We start from the raw sequence: 13,093 nt of genomic DNA on the forward strand, positions 1-13,093 counted from the left end.
ACAACTGAAAAAGAAAAAGCACCTTCTCAATACTGGTGTGCTTTTTCCCTGCATGTCTTTAACTCCGGCCTTTGTCTAAGATGCCTGAGCCATGTGGAGGCAGCAATGCTTATCTCCAGCTCTCTTGGCCCTCTTGCTTCTGTGCCTTGGAGTGACAGTGCGTGTCATCACATAGACTCCATGGGCATGTCAGAAGTGAAAGCTCATTTCTCTGACAGCTCGGCTCCAGGGGCACCGCTCAGAAGCCTTGAACTCCCTTCTCTTTCTGAGATCTCTTGGTGAGCAGCCCCTGAAAGCACACAAGTATTGTTGGCCCCTTGTCCTTATTCTCCCTCTTACCCCTTTGGATCCCCACAGCTGTCACAGCAAGCATGGGGCAAGGCCTGTTGTGTCTAATCTCAGCCACAGTTCCGGAGCTGCAGCACGGAGCAGAGTTGGTATCCTTGCACCCACGTTTTCTGAGTGACTTCTCAGCTGCAAACCTGGCTCCTGGTTTCATGGTTTTCCCCCAGGCAGCCTTAAGCTTTTCCTGAGAGCAGGCTTCGCAAATATTCTCATGGAGAACAAGATTCAGCGACAGTAATGTACTCTGGCTCCTTCCTCTCTCTCTCACATCCACATTGGTCTCGCAAGTGCTTGAATGACAGATGTGAGCCTCCATACCAGGTTGAAACAGATTTTATGGTATTGGAATGCAGAAACACTTTATACTTTTATTATTAACGTAGGCATGTTCTTCTGGGACCTGATTATGCACAAAGCTTTACGAGGCAGTGCCTTCAGAGGCAGCCCCTTCTCTGCACCTATGTCCTCTCCTCTTCACTATGCAGGAACTGATGAGGAATGAAGTCAGTGGCTGAGCCTTCCCTTGTCTGGACATCCTGGCTCTGTGCTCACTTGCAGCTCAGCTTCTTACTTCCCACTCTGCATCAACAGGGGGAAGCAGAGAGCAAGGCCGTAGGGCAGGATGGGCCAGGCCAACTCTAACCCTGGCACCTAAGTCACCCACGTGAAGGACTTGGGCTTTCTGGGGTGCTGAGCATCGACTATGCAGTCTTAGAATCACGGTTTTACACATTTTGGGAGGTGCTCCAGAAAAACACAGAAAGTTCCTTATAGTGGTGATGAGAATGATGTTGGATTCCTATGGTGCAGGATCCTCCTCCTAGGCACGAGTTGATACCAGGGCCACAAAATAGTGTGGGAGCATCCCTGGGCAGAAGCCACCCACCTGGTTCTACTGGTAACCTGCAACCAAAACCTGCCCATAGCAGGGCACATTCATTCAGCCACACAGACCTCTCTCATTAAAAGGGAAGAGCGTTCTCCCCTTTAATAATTAACAAATATATCACCCTTTAGTTTGTGATCCGCTGTCTGCAATGAGCTTCTTTAGGACAAAGTCTTCCGCCTTCTTCTGGGTTGAACTCTCTCCTCTCAGCAACCAGCATATTCTACTCTGACTCTTTCCAGGAACAAGCTGGTGTTGGCTTAAGTCCTTCAGAGTGGTGGACATGGAGACTTACAATGCTATCATTGTGCAGTCACAGGTTGAGTATCTCGCTGTCGTGAGCCCAGGGCACACGATTTTATATCCTAAAAAGATTTAAGCTAAAATTAAAATCATCACCAGCATGGTAGTTAGGAGAAAGAAATGCCGTGCTATAACCTTGTGAATAAAATGAACAGCCAGGTGTGGTTGCTCGTATCTACAGCCCAACAATGATGAGGCTGGCACAGGAGGGTTAGCATGAGTTCAAGGCCAGCCTGAGCTACAGTGCTTCTTATGTTGTTTTGAGGTTTTGCGCATGCTCTAAATTTCACTTCTTTGAGTTTTCCCATAAGTGAGTCAGTTGTAATGTCACTGTGTCACTCAGAGCTGTTCTAAAGGTTTGCAGTGATACCCAGGGTCACAGGTGTGGGGCACAGAGTGTGACTGTTGTTAGGCTTTTCTTTTCTTGTGGTGCAGGACTCTCTGCATGTTACAGCACTCTGTTGGTGCAAACCGCAGAACAGTGGCTCTCAGTCTAGTCTCGGGCAACCTGGGGCTTGTGTGAGCATGTATGTGCATGAGCCAAGTGGTGTGCTTTGTGTGTATGTGTGCAGTACTGTGCACTGTGCACACAGAGGCCAGAGATGGGCATCTGGTGTCTTTCTCAATCTCTCCCCACCTAATATTTTGAGAAACCATCTCTGACTGAACCTGGAGGTCACTTGTTAGTCTGGATTGGTTGACCAGGGATCCTCCAGTCTCTGCCTCTCAGCTGCTGATATTATAGGTGTTTTACTGCCAAACCCAAGTTTCTATGTCTCTTCTGAGGATATGAACTCAGGTCCTCAGGTTTGTGGGGCAAATACTTAACCAACTGAGCCATCTCCCCAGTCCTTGGGGAAACCCTTAAAACATATCTGTACATCAGTTTCACCCTGCCCAGTCCAATCAGATGCCTGAGATTGGTTATTGGGTAGGTTCATGGATCCCCAGGCAACTGTTATATATGAAGTCTTAGTACTGTCTGCCCCCTCCCACTGTGTGTGTGTGTGTGTGTGTGCGCGCGCACATGCGTGTGTATGTATGTGTGCGTGTAGAAAGAGCTTAGTTTTAGCAGGCAGGTCCTCTGCGGTGTCAGTGTGCTCTATGGTGAGGAATTTGGCTTGAGTGGTTTACTTCACAGGTCTCTTTAACTCACATCGTGTGTTGCCTTAAACTTATGTCCTTAAGTCACACAAACCAAATCAGCACAACCGGTTCTCACTGCTGTCCTCAAACACAGCACCCTGGTTTGGGGAAGGAGAGAAAGGATGCACACTCCCACGCATCAAGAAATGTTTTATCAACGAAAGCAGAGCTCCTTGGGTGCTCTCTGCCCGTGTGATCCTCAGCACCGTTTGCTCCATCCACCATGCGGTGTGATCGCGTGCACTCAGGCAGAGACACAGCTTGTCTAAAAGCTACCTGAGGCTGCAGATTGGCCGGAGAGCCCTGTTTTATCCCGATACACTGAAGTCATGTGCTGTCACTTGTGACTGAATGCCTGGACCTGTGGCGATGGTTGAATTGTCCGGACCGCTTGAAGGGAGTCAGAACATGGATCCTGACACCTATGGGACCCCACATCCACGTAAGGAATGTTTTCCCCCGGGGACAAATGGCCTCTCAGCACCATCTGCCCCTAGAGCAGGTTGGAGTGAAATTCATTTAGAGCCCGGTGCAGGTGAGGACCAGAGGGAGCTGAGAGTTTCTGGCTCTATAAACTTACAATTGGATCGACATCTAAAGCATTTCCCTTTCGTGCCCTTAGACAATACTAAGAAAGCCACACAGCCACCCAGTATCACATGCTGCAAACACCATACACACCCCTCATCTAGAGAGGACCTGGGGTCATCCCACTTGGCTCCTTCCATTCTCTGGGTGGCATCAACGGACCACCATGCAGAAGGACGGCTGCTGGAGTCCGCAGGTGGAACCATTTGGCAAGGCTTTATGGTGTTGCCATTGGCAGCTGTGCTGTGTTCCTATATTGGCAGATATATTGTATTTACTTCTCAAAGCCAAAATTTTCCATAGATGTGTGTGAAATTGGCTCACTACTATAAAACTAGCCAAAAAGAAGTCAAAATCAGTAAATGCGGCATTTCAAAAAGTTGTGTGAGCCACCTCCAAGCCACCATATTTGAAATGAGGGGGTAGATAGTTGTAATAGCAAGGAAAATGTGGAAACAATAAACAAATTCACAAAGAACCAGCTTCCAGGCTCATACGCAGAGGCAGGACCTGCGTGCCAGCCTGAGCTGGATATACTATGCTGCCTGCCTGGCCAGTGTCAGGAGCCACATCCCTTCCTGGCCTCCTTTTGAGACCACAAGCCTCGGGTCAAAGAACACTGTAGAAAAACAAATTAGTAAACAAGACAGTAGTTTATGTCAAAGGGTAGAGAGTCTGTAAAAGTGTGATTTTAGGAGAAAAAAATTGATATTTTCTAATTTTTAATGAAGAAGCTGTCAACTTTTAGGGGGATACACACTCCACACTGCTGGGCCTGGCTCGAGGGGTTGCCTCGCTGACAAACAGGGAGGCATTCAGTCTGGGCATCCATGTGTGGCTCTGTGGGAATCCACATCCAGCTCACTGTATGTATCATGAACCTTTTTAATGGGCCTTCAGAGCAGCAAGGCGCAGTGGAAATAAAGTACGCTGTAGGATTCCACATTTGGCGGATAAAGCGACAGTGGCAAAAACAAGATGAAACCATGCTTTGCTGTCACAATCGCCCAGCCTATTAAAAAGATACAATGGCTGCAGATAATCGATTTGAGGTGAGGGGTAAGGTCTCGGGCGTTCCTTCTCTTCTGTGTGCCCTGCATCAGCACCACTATAGGTAACACAAATAACTAAGCTCGTCTGCTCAGTTCTTTCCAAGATTTCTCTGTCAAGTGGCATACTGGGTTCGGGACGGTGGTGGCAAAGACACCATACTCAGAAGTTAAACCATCAGGATTCAAATCCAACGTTTACACTGACGAGCTAAGTGACAGCAGCCAGCTCCTTAGGGTCTTGGGGCCTCATGTCTGTCATCTGCAGTGTTGGTACTCCGACCTTGCTGTGAGGACTTGGGAGCATGACGCTTGGCCAGACTTGCACATGCCCTCTGTTTCTGAGCGCTGGTCACTGAGTGGACCAATCAGCCAGAATATGCCTATATTTGGGGGAAACCACAGCTCGTCTGAAGTCGCCTCCAAAGCTCCCATTCGAGTTCCCTTTGTTCCGTTTGTATCGCAAGTGTCAGTGTCACCTTGTGCTTTTAAATATCAGCTAAAACTATTTGTAATTGTAAACCTGTTTCCAAGAAGGGCTGGGACTAGGGCCGGAGAGACGGCTCAGAGGTTAAGAGCACTGGCTGTTCTTCCAGAGGACCTGAGATCAATTTCCAGCAACCACATGGTGGCTCACAACCATCTGCAATGCGTTCCAGTGCCCTGTTTGGGCCTACAGTGTAGGCATACATACGGGCAGAACACTGTCTGCATAATAGATAAATAAATCTTTAAGAAACAAAAAGAAAGACTGGGACCAATCCCTGCTCACTGAGGGTTCTTTAATTCGCCATCATCACCGGCACACCCCTCTCTGCACGCTCACAGACACTGCACACTCTCATGCTCTCTCTCATACCCACACTGTGGACTGGGATGCTCCTAGCATTCAGTGATAACTGTGAAGCACACTGTACTTTAATCAGTAATGGATTTTAGTTCGTGTTTCAACATCTAAAATGTCTTAAGTTTTTCACTGCTACCCGAAGCCTCTTTTACTACACATATATTGTTTGTTTACCTTGGGGTGCCTTGAGACACACGTGTAAGGACACTGGTGTGAGGCTGGAGGGAAATTAGTGGGAGCTGGTTCCTTTTCCCTACTCTATAACTGAGTTCTGGGGATAAAAATTAAGGTCAAGTCTTCAGGCGTGGCAGCAAAGGCCGTTAGCCCATTGAGTCATCCCAGCAGAAAAAGAACAGTCAAATGTAATTTCAGTGGAAAAAAAGAGAGAAAGGAATGAACAAATGAGAAACTATCTATATCACTATCACTTTATGGAGTTGATGTCCTCAGAAACAGCACATGGGGAGAGAGTATGGCTTTTGGGGTAGAACCGTTAGGCTTCACAGAGTTGACAAAGGGCTTGCCTTGCAGACATGAGGACCTGCGTTTGACTCCCCAGAAACCACATAAAAGAGCTAGGCATGTTGTTGCATGCTAGCCCAAAGCAGGCGGAGACAAGATGATGGTTGGGGCTATTCTAGCCAGTTGGCGTAGTCGATTTGACAAATTCCTGGTTCAGTGAGAAACCTTGTCTCAAAAACTGAGGTGGACAAGTGCCTGCAGAAGGACACTGGAGGTTGACCTCTGGCCTTTCACTCACATCCATATGCACATGTGTGAGCATCCACACACATGCATGTATATGTGAGCACATATATGTACACACAGACGTGGAATATGGAGCATGACAGTGGATTAAAGACGGTGCACAAGGCTGGAAACACAGAAAAATATCACGTTTCTTTCTTCTCCCATGGAGTAGCTAAATTTGGAATGAATTTGGCTAATGGCTGCAAAAAGTTGAATTAATCTGCCGCAGGAACTGTCCTGTCCTTTCCTCACACAGTCCAGAGTTTCATGTGTGCCTAGAACACCAGACAAAGCAGAAGCTTCCTCCCTCCTCCCAGGTTGCTTTGCTTCTATTTTTCCAAATGTCTGTTATTCTTTTCAAAGAGGTGGTCCTGGCGTGGCCTTAGGTATGCAAGCTGATTCTGGGGCCCTAGGGTCGTCTACCCTCTGCAGCAGGTGCCGCGTCTGTCTTGCTGTCTTGACACAATCACCTCCTAACCCGTGTCCAGAACTAGGGCGCCAAGCCTCTGACTCCTGTCCCTGTATTGGTGGCCTCTCAAGGAGGCCAGAGACCCAGGCCTGACCTGGGTTCTTTCACTTTAGCAGAGAATGCGCTGTTGTAATGAGGGCACAGGCAGAAGGACCTCCCAAACCATTGTGCCTTTATTGTTTAAAGTACCATGCCTTCAACAAAGGGAGCTGGAGAGCCTGCCCCTGCAACAGTGCCCAGATGAGCTGTGCAGGCAGCTGTAGTGCAGAGTCTCCCCTCGCCTGCTGAGATGGACTAAGTTGCCGGGAAGCTGGCCATGCTCAATGACTCATACACAGGACATCCGGTCACCATGTTCTCTTCTTCTCTCCTGCACAGGGGCCTTAGAGAGGCTGCTGCTGAGCTCCAGGTGTGCAGTTCTCCGCTGGGCTTTGCCCTACCCGTGTTGACAACTGAGGAATCACGGATGGTGGTAAGTTCATTCTGATAGAAATGCGTGGTTTCTTCAGGTGTGCGTGAATTCCTGCAGAACTCCGTACATGGTACAGCCATGGCCATGTTCAGATGAAGCCGGTTGAGTCAACTTCTTTCCCACCAATCTTTGTGTTTGATACTTTGATGCTTATGGGTCTTCTAACTTAGAGCCACTCCTATTCTCATACCTTCCATTGTGTCTCAACTCAAGTGTCTGTCCTGCCTGGGCAAAGAAGCCTGATCAATACCTTCTCCAGACACCAAGTCCATTGTATCCATTCACACCCAAAGCCCAGTTTGGTCCCATGGCCCCCTGTTTCCACAAGGTTACATCTTTGGCAGCCTTGTGTCTGACTTGCCCCATCTTGAGATGGAAGCAAACTGATTGCCTGGCCTGTAAGGTGGGAGCGTGTGAAGTTCTCCTGTTGTCCTGACATCCCATGGTGACTCCATGGTGGATAGCTGGGGCCCCATGGTGACTCCATGGTGGATAGCTGGGACCACATAGTGACTCCATGGTGGATAGCTGGGGCCCCATGGTGACTCCGTGGTGGATAGTTGGGGCCCCATGGTGACTCCGTGGTGGATAGCTGGGGCCTCTGGGATTCTGCCTTCTTCACTAAGCCTGAGGATGAAAATGCACAGCACTGTTCTTATCAGTGAGACTCACTTACTTCTCATCAAAGTTGTGAGAAGGGAAGAGACCTTTCAGTCTCTCAGGCTTGAAAAGCTTTTTGTTTACTGCACAATTCATTTTTAATTTTTCAAAAATCATACTCGTTGAGAGAGTTGTGTCTTCACTTTCCCTTACTTTGGAGACCTCTGTCATCCACAGTTGTCCTTTGAATAGTGCTGTTTACATTGATACCAAATTGCTAGAGAGACAGTCTTTTAAAAATGATTTTCTTTACATGATTAATATACACACAATAGAAAAATTAGATATTAAAATGACTTAAACAATAAAGCACTGAGAACCTCAGTTCAGTTGTAATTACCATTAATACTAGTTTAGAATTACATGCATAATTTTATATTATAATTAGTGATTACATGTGTAATTTTATATCGAGCTATGTCATTCTATACGTTTTCTTCTTTACTTCCCATGTCTTTCTGTATTAATAAATGCATTTCTAAAATAATTTTTCCATGGTGCACGATATCCATTCTGAGATTTCATCAAGTTTTGCTCTATGACCGTTTCTCAAACCAAACAAGACAAAAGTCTTGGCTGCTTATTCCCATCTCTGTTTCATCTAGTAGACCCGTCCTTCTCGGATACCCATGTAAGCCACTCCTCTTCTTCTTCCTGGTTGCTCATGTTCAGTGATTAAATGATGGCAGTGCTCTGCACATGTGACCAGATGTTTCCCACAATACTCCGTGCAATGGTCACACTTGGGAGCAGCCCTGGAATACAGGGAAAGTACATGCTGCCGTGAGCTCATCGTCCAAGGGCTCAGGTGTCTGCCAGAGCCTGAAGGAGTCCTACAGCATCATGCCGACAAAAGCAAACGGATAAGGGGGTTGAAAACAGTGGAGCCTCCTGTGCCACTGTGACTTGAAGTGCGGATGGGATGACATGACCCAGTGACTCTCCTGATGCCCATCATGGGGACACAGACTTGGGGGCTGGGAGAGGGGACCGATGCCCTGAGGAGTACTTCAGAGTGTGGCAAGAAGCAATCCTCATGGACATTACAGGTAGAGGGGGCTGTGATGAGGAAGGACAATTTAGAAAAGAGGAGGCTCTGCTGGCTGCCTGAAGCCACTGCCTGGTGTCTTGTCTGTCTTACTTTTCTTTGACTCTGCTTAAAAGGACACCTCACTTTTAACTTCCTACTGCCTCCCTGTTTTCCTTTTATGGAGCACATATATACTGTAGCCAGGAGACATTAGGTTAGTACATTACATTTATCCTAAAACTTAAAGCCGTAGCTATTGTAGATCTCTTCACTATATTACAGAATATGATGTAGATTTTTGGGTACTGTTCATTGCCCTTACCCTGCTTGTGTTTAAGGATAAAGTCTACATGGTTGAAGTTGCTTTTGCAACATTTCAGGATACAATGATATGATTTCTGGAATTTACTTCCACGAGGATGTGGTTCTAGAATACGATGTATAGCGACATGTGGCTTTGGTCAGCTGACACTACTGGAGCTCATCAAAGCGTTTGTGGGGCTGATTGTTTTTCCGTCTATATATGTGTTTCTTCAAAGTTTTTCATATGAAAACATTTTAGTGACTGAGAAATCATGTGGTCATAACAGAAACATCTGTTGGCACCAGGTGATGCAGGAAAACCTGGTCTTCTACATAGGAATCTGGGATCAGTGTCCTCTCTGAGACTCAGTTTCCCCGTCTATCAAATTAATCTGGAGACCACAAGGTTGTATGGAGCTTGCAGGAGTTGATGTGTGTAACATGTTGTATGTACACACGGTAGGTCCACATCACATACAAACCACAGATGAACTACATATGGCTGCTATCTTGCCTCTGATACAGGTGGGGACCTGTGTGTTCACTTTCTCTCTCTTGGGCTAATTTATTTTACATTTTAAAGTCAAATGAAGAATTAAACTAACAAAGAACTTGCTTCCATGTGTTATGTTGGATAGATGTCTAGTGGTATTTTGAAAAATTAATTTTCTATTTTGTATTTTAAAAACAACTTATTGAGAATAAATTAGGGATTTTCTCCCCAAACCATGATGTTTGGGTTGAATGATCAGTCACAGCACTGCCTTGTTCTCTTAAACATTTGTCTTTAATTTTTATTAATTTCTCCTTGCAAAGAACATAACTCTACTTTTTATGATTATGCTGTGAACTCGTTCTTAACCCTTTTATAATCTAAGAATGGTAGTAATATGCTCATTCCTTTATTATCATAATTATTATTATTATTATTACTAGTCTTTCACATACTATTAAAACTCTCTCAGCTATTCTGCGAATGGAGCCAGAATTGGGAATTTACCAGTTACGCCCCTAAAAAGTGAACAGCTTCTTCCTGTTCACTCATCAGCAAAGAGAAGGTTTGAGAAGCTGTCAGTGCCTACAGGAGCGGCACCTGAGTGTTTCCGGCTCCTCTCCCTTTCAGATATAAGGTCACGTTTACAGGTTATGAAGCTGCTATCCTTTCTGCTGCAGAAGACAGACAAACAACAAAACAAAAGAAAACAGTTTTCCCAAGGGCCACCTTTGAGAACTGCTGTGCTGACATCATTACCAGGTGTGGAGGATACCGGCCAATGAATCAGAATGTAGCCTACGAAATAAAGACAAAATGCAGATCGTGAATGCCGTGTGCCTCGCTAGGCCCCAGAACTCTAGAGAGGCTTGCTGATCCTGACGAACAGTCCAGGGAGGGTGTGGGTTAAACAAGCTTTGTTTCTGCTGTAGAAAGAGCAGTCAGGTGGAGGGAGGGAGGAAGAATAAGGGCAGCATAGGAGCCGGAAGCCATGTCTCTGTGAGCCGAGGGAGTGTGGAGGTGGAATTCAGTCCCCTCAAAGTTCTGGTTCTCAGGTCAGCAGCTAAGGCTACACTTAGGGAAAACACAGCAGTCCTAGGGGCTTGAGGACCATGGTGATGGCAAGGTGTCTGGGAAGAAGCAAAGGAGCAGACATTAGCAGGCAGTGCTGTCTCTACCCCGACGTGATTGTCTGCCGGAGCTCCCATTCTTGAATTCGTCAGATTGTCTCTCCATCATTGTAAAAAGACTTTATTAATTAGCAGCTGCCATATCTGTAAAATTCAAGCTCTGCCTTATCTGTGTCACGGCAGCTGAATGGCTCTGATAGGAAGAACAGGGGGCCGCACATGGGCACCTGCAACTTGGACCTCGCTCTGCCATGGTGGTGGTATGTGGGAAATGCATGACAGATGCGGTAGGCAGGTGCTCTCAGAGGAGGTGTGTGGGGAGACGAGTCACGTGCCCTGTGTGCTCTGTGCCTGATAGACAATGGTTACAGCAGACTCTGATGAACAGGAACAGTTGTCGTTCTGTTCCTGTTAGCCTGCGTTCCCCGTCAGCACATGTGCTCAGTGTCTGTGGTGCGCTGTGGTGTGGGAAGCCCCTCTGAACAGGAAACACCACCGTTGAGTCAAGCGCAGTCTGTCACAGCCGTGGATAGGCAGGGCAGTCAGTGAGGACAGGATGGTTTAGCGTGGCTTTGAAGGACAAGATGCTGGGAGTGCAGGCAGAGAGGGGTGGCTGAGACCTTCCCTTGACTTGGAAGCAAGGGGAACAAACGGAACAGGAATTGTGCTGCTATGTGACAATCGGTCCAGAAGGACGGGCTGATAGGAGGCCATGGGGAGTATGTCTGCGTCAGATTTGCGGAAATTTGTCTAATAGGCATTTGGAAAGCAAGGGAAGTGGAAACTGTCTACAGTGAGAACAAAGAGAAGGCCCTGGAGGGCAGGGAGGACAGGTAGAATCTGATGCTCGAATCTTGTCAACACCAGCAGGCTGAAGTAGCTTGGTCCCTACTATGACCTCAAGGATGCCACATCCCCTCCCCAAGCTTTGCGATTCTTACCTCAACTACATCCACATAGCTCTTTACTGGGGTGCTGGACTTTGGGGTGTTCTGTTAGTAGACTCTCAGCAGAAGCAACCACAATGCAGAAGCCAGGGGTACGGCTCCACAAATCCACTGTCTAGACCAGCTCAGCTGCACCTGCATGCGATAATGCACACACTCACACCTGCATAGCCACCTGCCTTTGAGCATCCTGCTCAGTCCTCCTTTAAGACAGAGCTCAAGTTCACTGTGGTGACATGCATGTGTTCCTGGAGCTGCTGGCCTGTGTGGAACAGCAACTCCCCCACTGTTCTTTATCCAAAACTGTAGTGCTTCTAGTGGGGTAGCTTTCCTGTCCTCGTTCCTGGCCCTGAGCTTGCCAGGTGTTTCTTAGGAGGGGTTCTGGGGATCTCAGGGGGTGACCCCCGGGCCTAGCCATGCCTAGCATCATCACCCCCTTGTGGGAAACTCTTCTGAAGCATTCTCATGCATCTGTGCATTCCATCTCTCAGGGGATAGGCAGGACGATGTGAGAGCTGGCAGGAGAGGAGACTTCAGCAAGATCTACATGTACGGCAGGCCAGCATGGTAGCATCCTTCGCACTCATGCGGTGCGTGCACCTGTGCTGGTGGTGCTGATATTGACTGTTTCTTAAAAAAAAAAATGCTTTAATTACACGAGACCTCCTTTCTCAGAGTATTCCCCCTAGTGAAAGAAATTACTTTGGAAACAAAAAATAAATAAATAAAAAATTGAGCTCAGCTTTCCGGGAACAAAATGCATCCAAGTCTGAAAATAGAAACCAGGACCTTTCACACGGTAATTAAGGGTGGCCCTTCCCCTGTTCTAGGGTTTTAGAAGAAAAATGAATTCATTTTGAAAATAAATTCTAATGACACGTGAGTACTTAAAATTCAATAGCCTCCTCCCCTCCCCCCTTTCCTTTCTTGGTCTTACCTTAGGCTTGCCTTCCTCCTTTTCGTTTGCACAGAGAAAGATCTATATTTGAGTCCCAGGCTTTTGTGCTCATCCCATAATCACGTGGTTAGTGTTCTAGCATGTCTTGATACCATTTAAGTTTGTTGTTGTTACATTTGGTGTGTGCATGCGCGTGTGTGTGTGTGTGTGTGTTTGTGTGTGTGTGTGTGTGTGCGTGCGTGCGTGCGTGTGTGCCTGCCAGGGCATGCCTGTGGAGGCTGGAGGTCAGTTTGCAGAAATCAGTTGTCTCCCTGCTACCACGTGGGTCCTAGGGTCAGGCTTGGCTGCAATTGTCTTTATCCCCTAAACCATCAGGCCAGCTCCATTTTTTTCAAAAAACTTTCTGAGAGGCAAAATATTTAAACCACCAGCAAGAATGCCTTCTGATTTCCAACCACAGGAGTGGGTGGATGGAAAGTTTTGTTATATAATTCTCACCTCCTGGTGCTCACAGAGCAGTGACACCGTTGTCTTTTCCAGGTTTGTTTTCCCTGCTTATAACCCAGATTCCCTCCCTAGCGATCGTCAAACTTTCCGCAGGCTAGCTGTAGTGCTCAGAACCACTTGCTCCACAGCTCTGCAGATGCCTATGGCCGCTGCCCTGGGCAGGCGCATCCGGAGCATCCCTGTGTAGCTCTGGGGGCTGATGTGCAGTGTTTCTGCCTCTTCTAGGAACGCACTCTATGCCAGTGTGTGGGCAAGGACCAATCCTTAGGG

General features: G+C 47.2%; 1 protein-coding gene across 14 annotated transcripts in view; it reads left to right on the top strand.

Moving 5' to 3' along the window:
- Positions 1-13,093, top strand: part of Myt1l (myelin transcription factor 1 like) — a 401,242-nt gene that overhangs the window by 31,774 nt on the left and 356,375 nt on the right. For all 14 annotated transcript variants that reach the window (XM_041630189.1, XM_041630196.1, XM_041630195.1 and 11 more), the window contains exon 2: positions 6,762-6,855. The gene's annotated coding sequence lies outside the window, so the exon portion shown is untranslated. The remainder of the gene's footprint in view (positions 1-6,761; positions 6,856-13,093) is intronic.

The sequence above is a fragment of the Microtus oregoni genome, unplaced genomic scaffold (assembly GCF_018167655.1).
Source record: "Microtus oregoni isolate MIOR12 unplaced genomic scaffold, Mior012 000034F_ref0000314, whole genome shotgun sequence".
Classification (NCBI taxonomy): Eukaryota; Metazoa; Chordata; class Mammalia; order Rodentia; family Cricetidae; genus Microtus; species Microtus oregoni.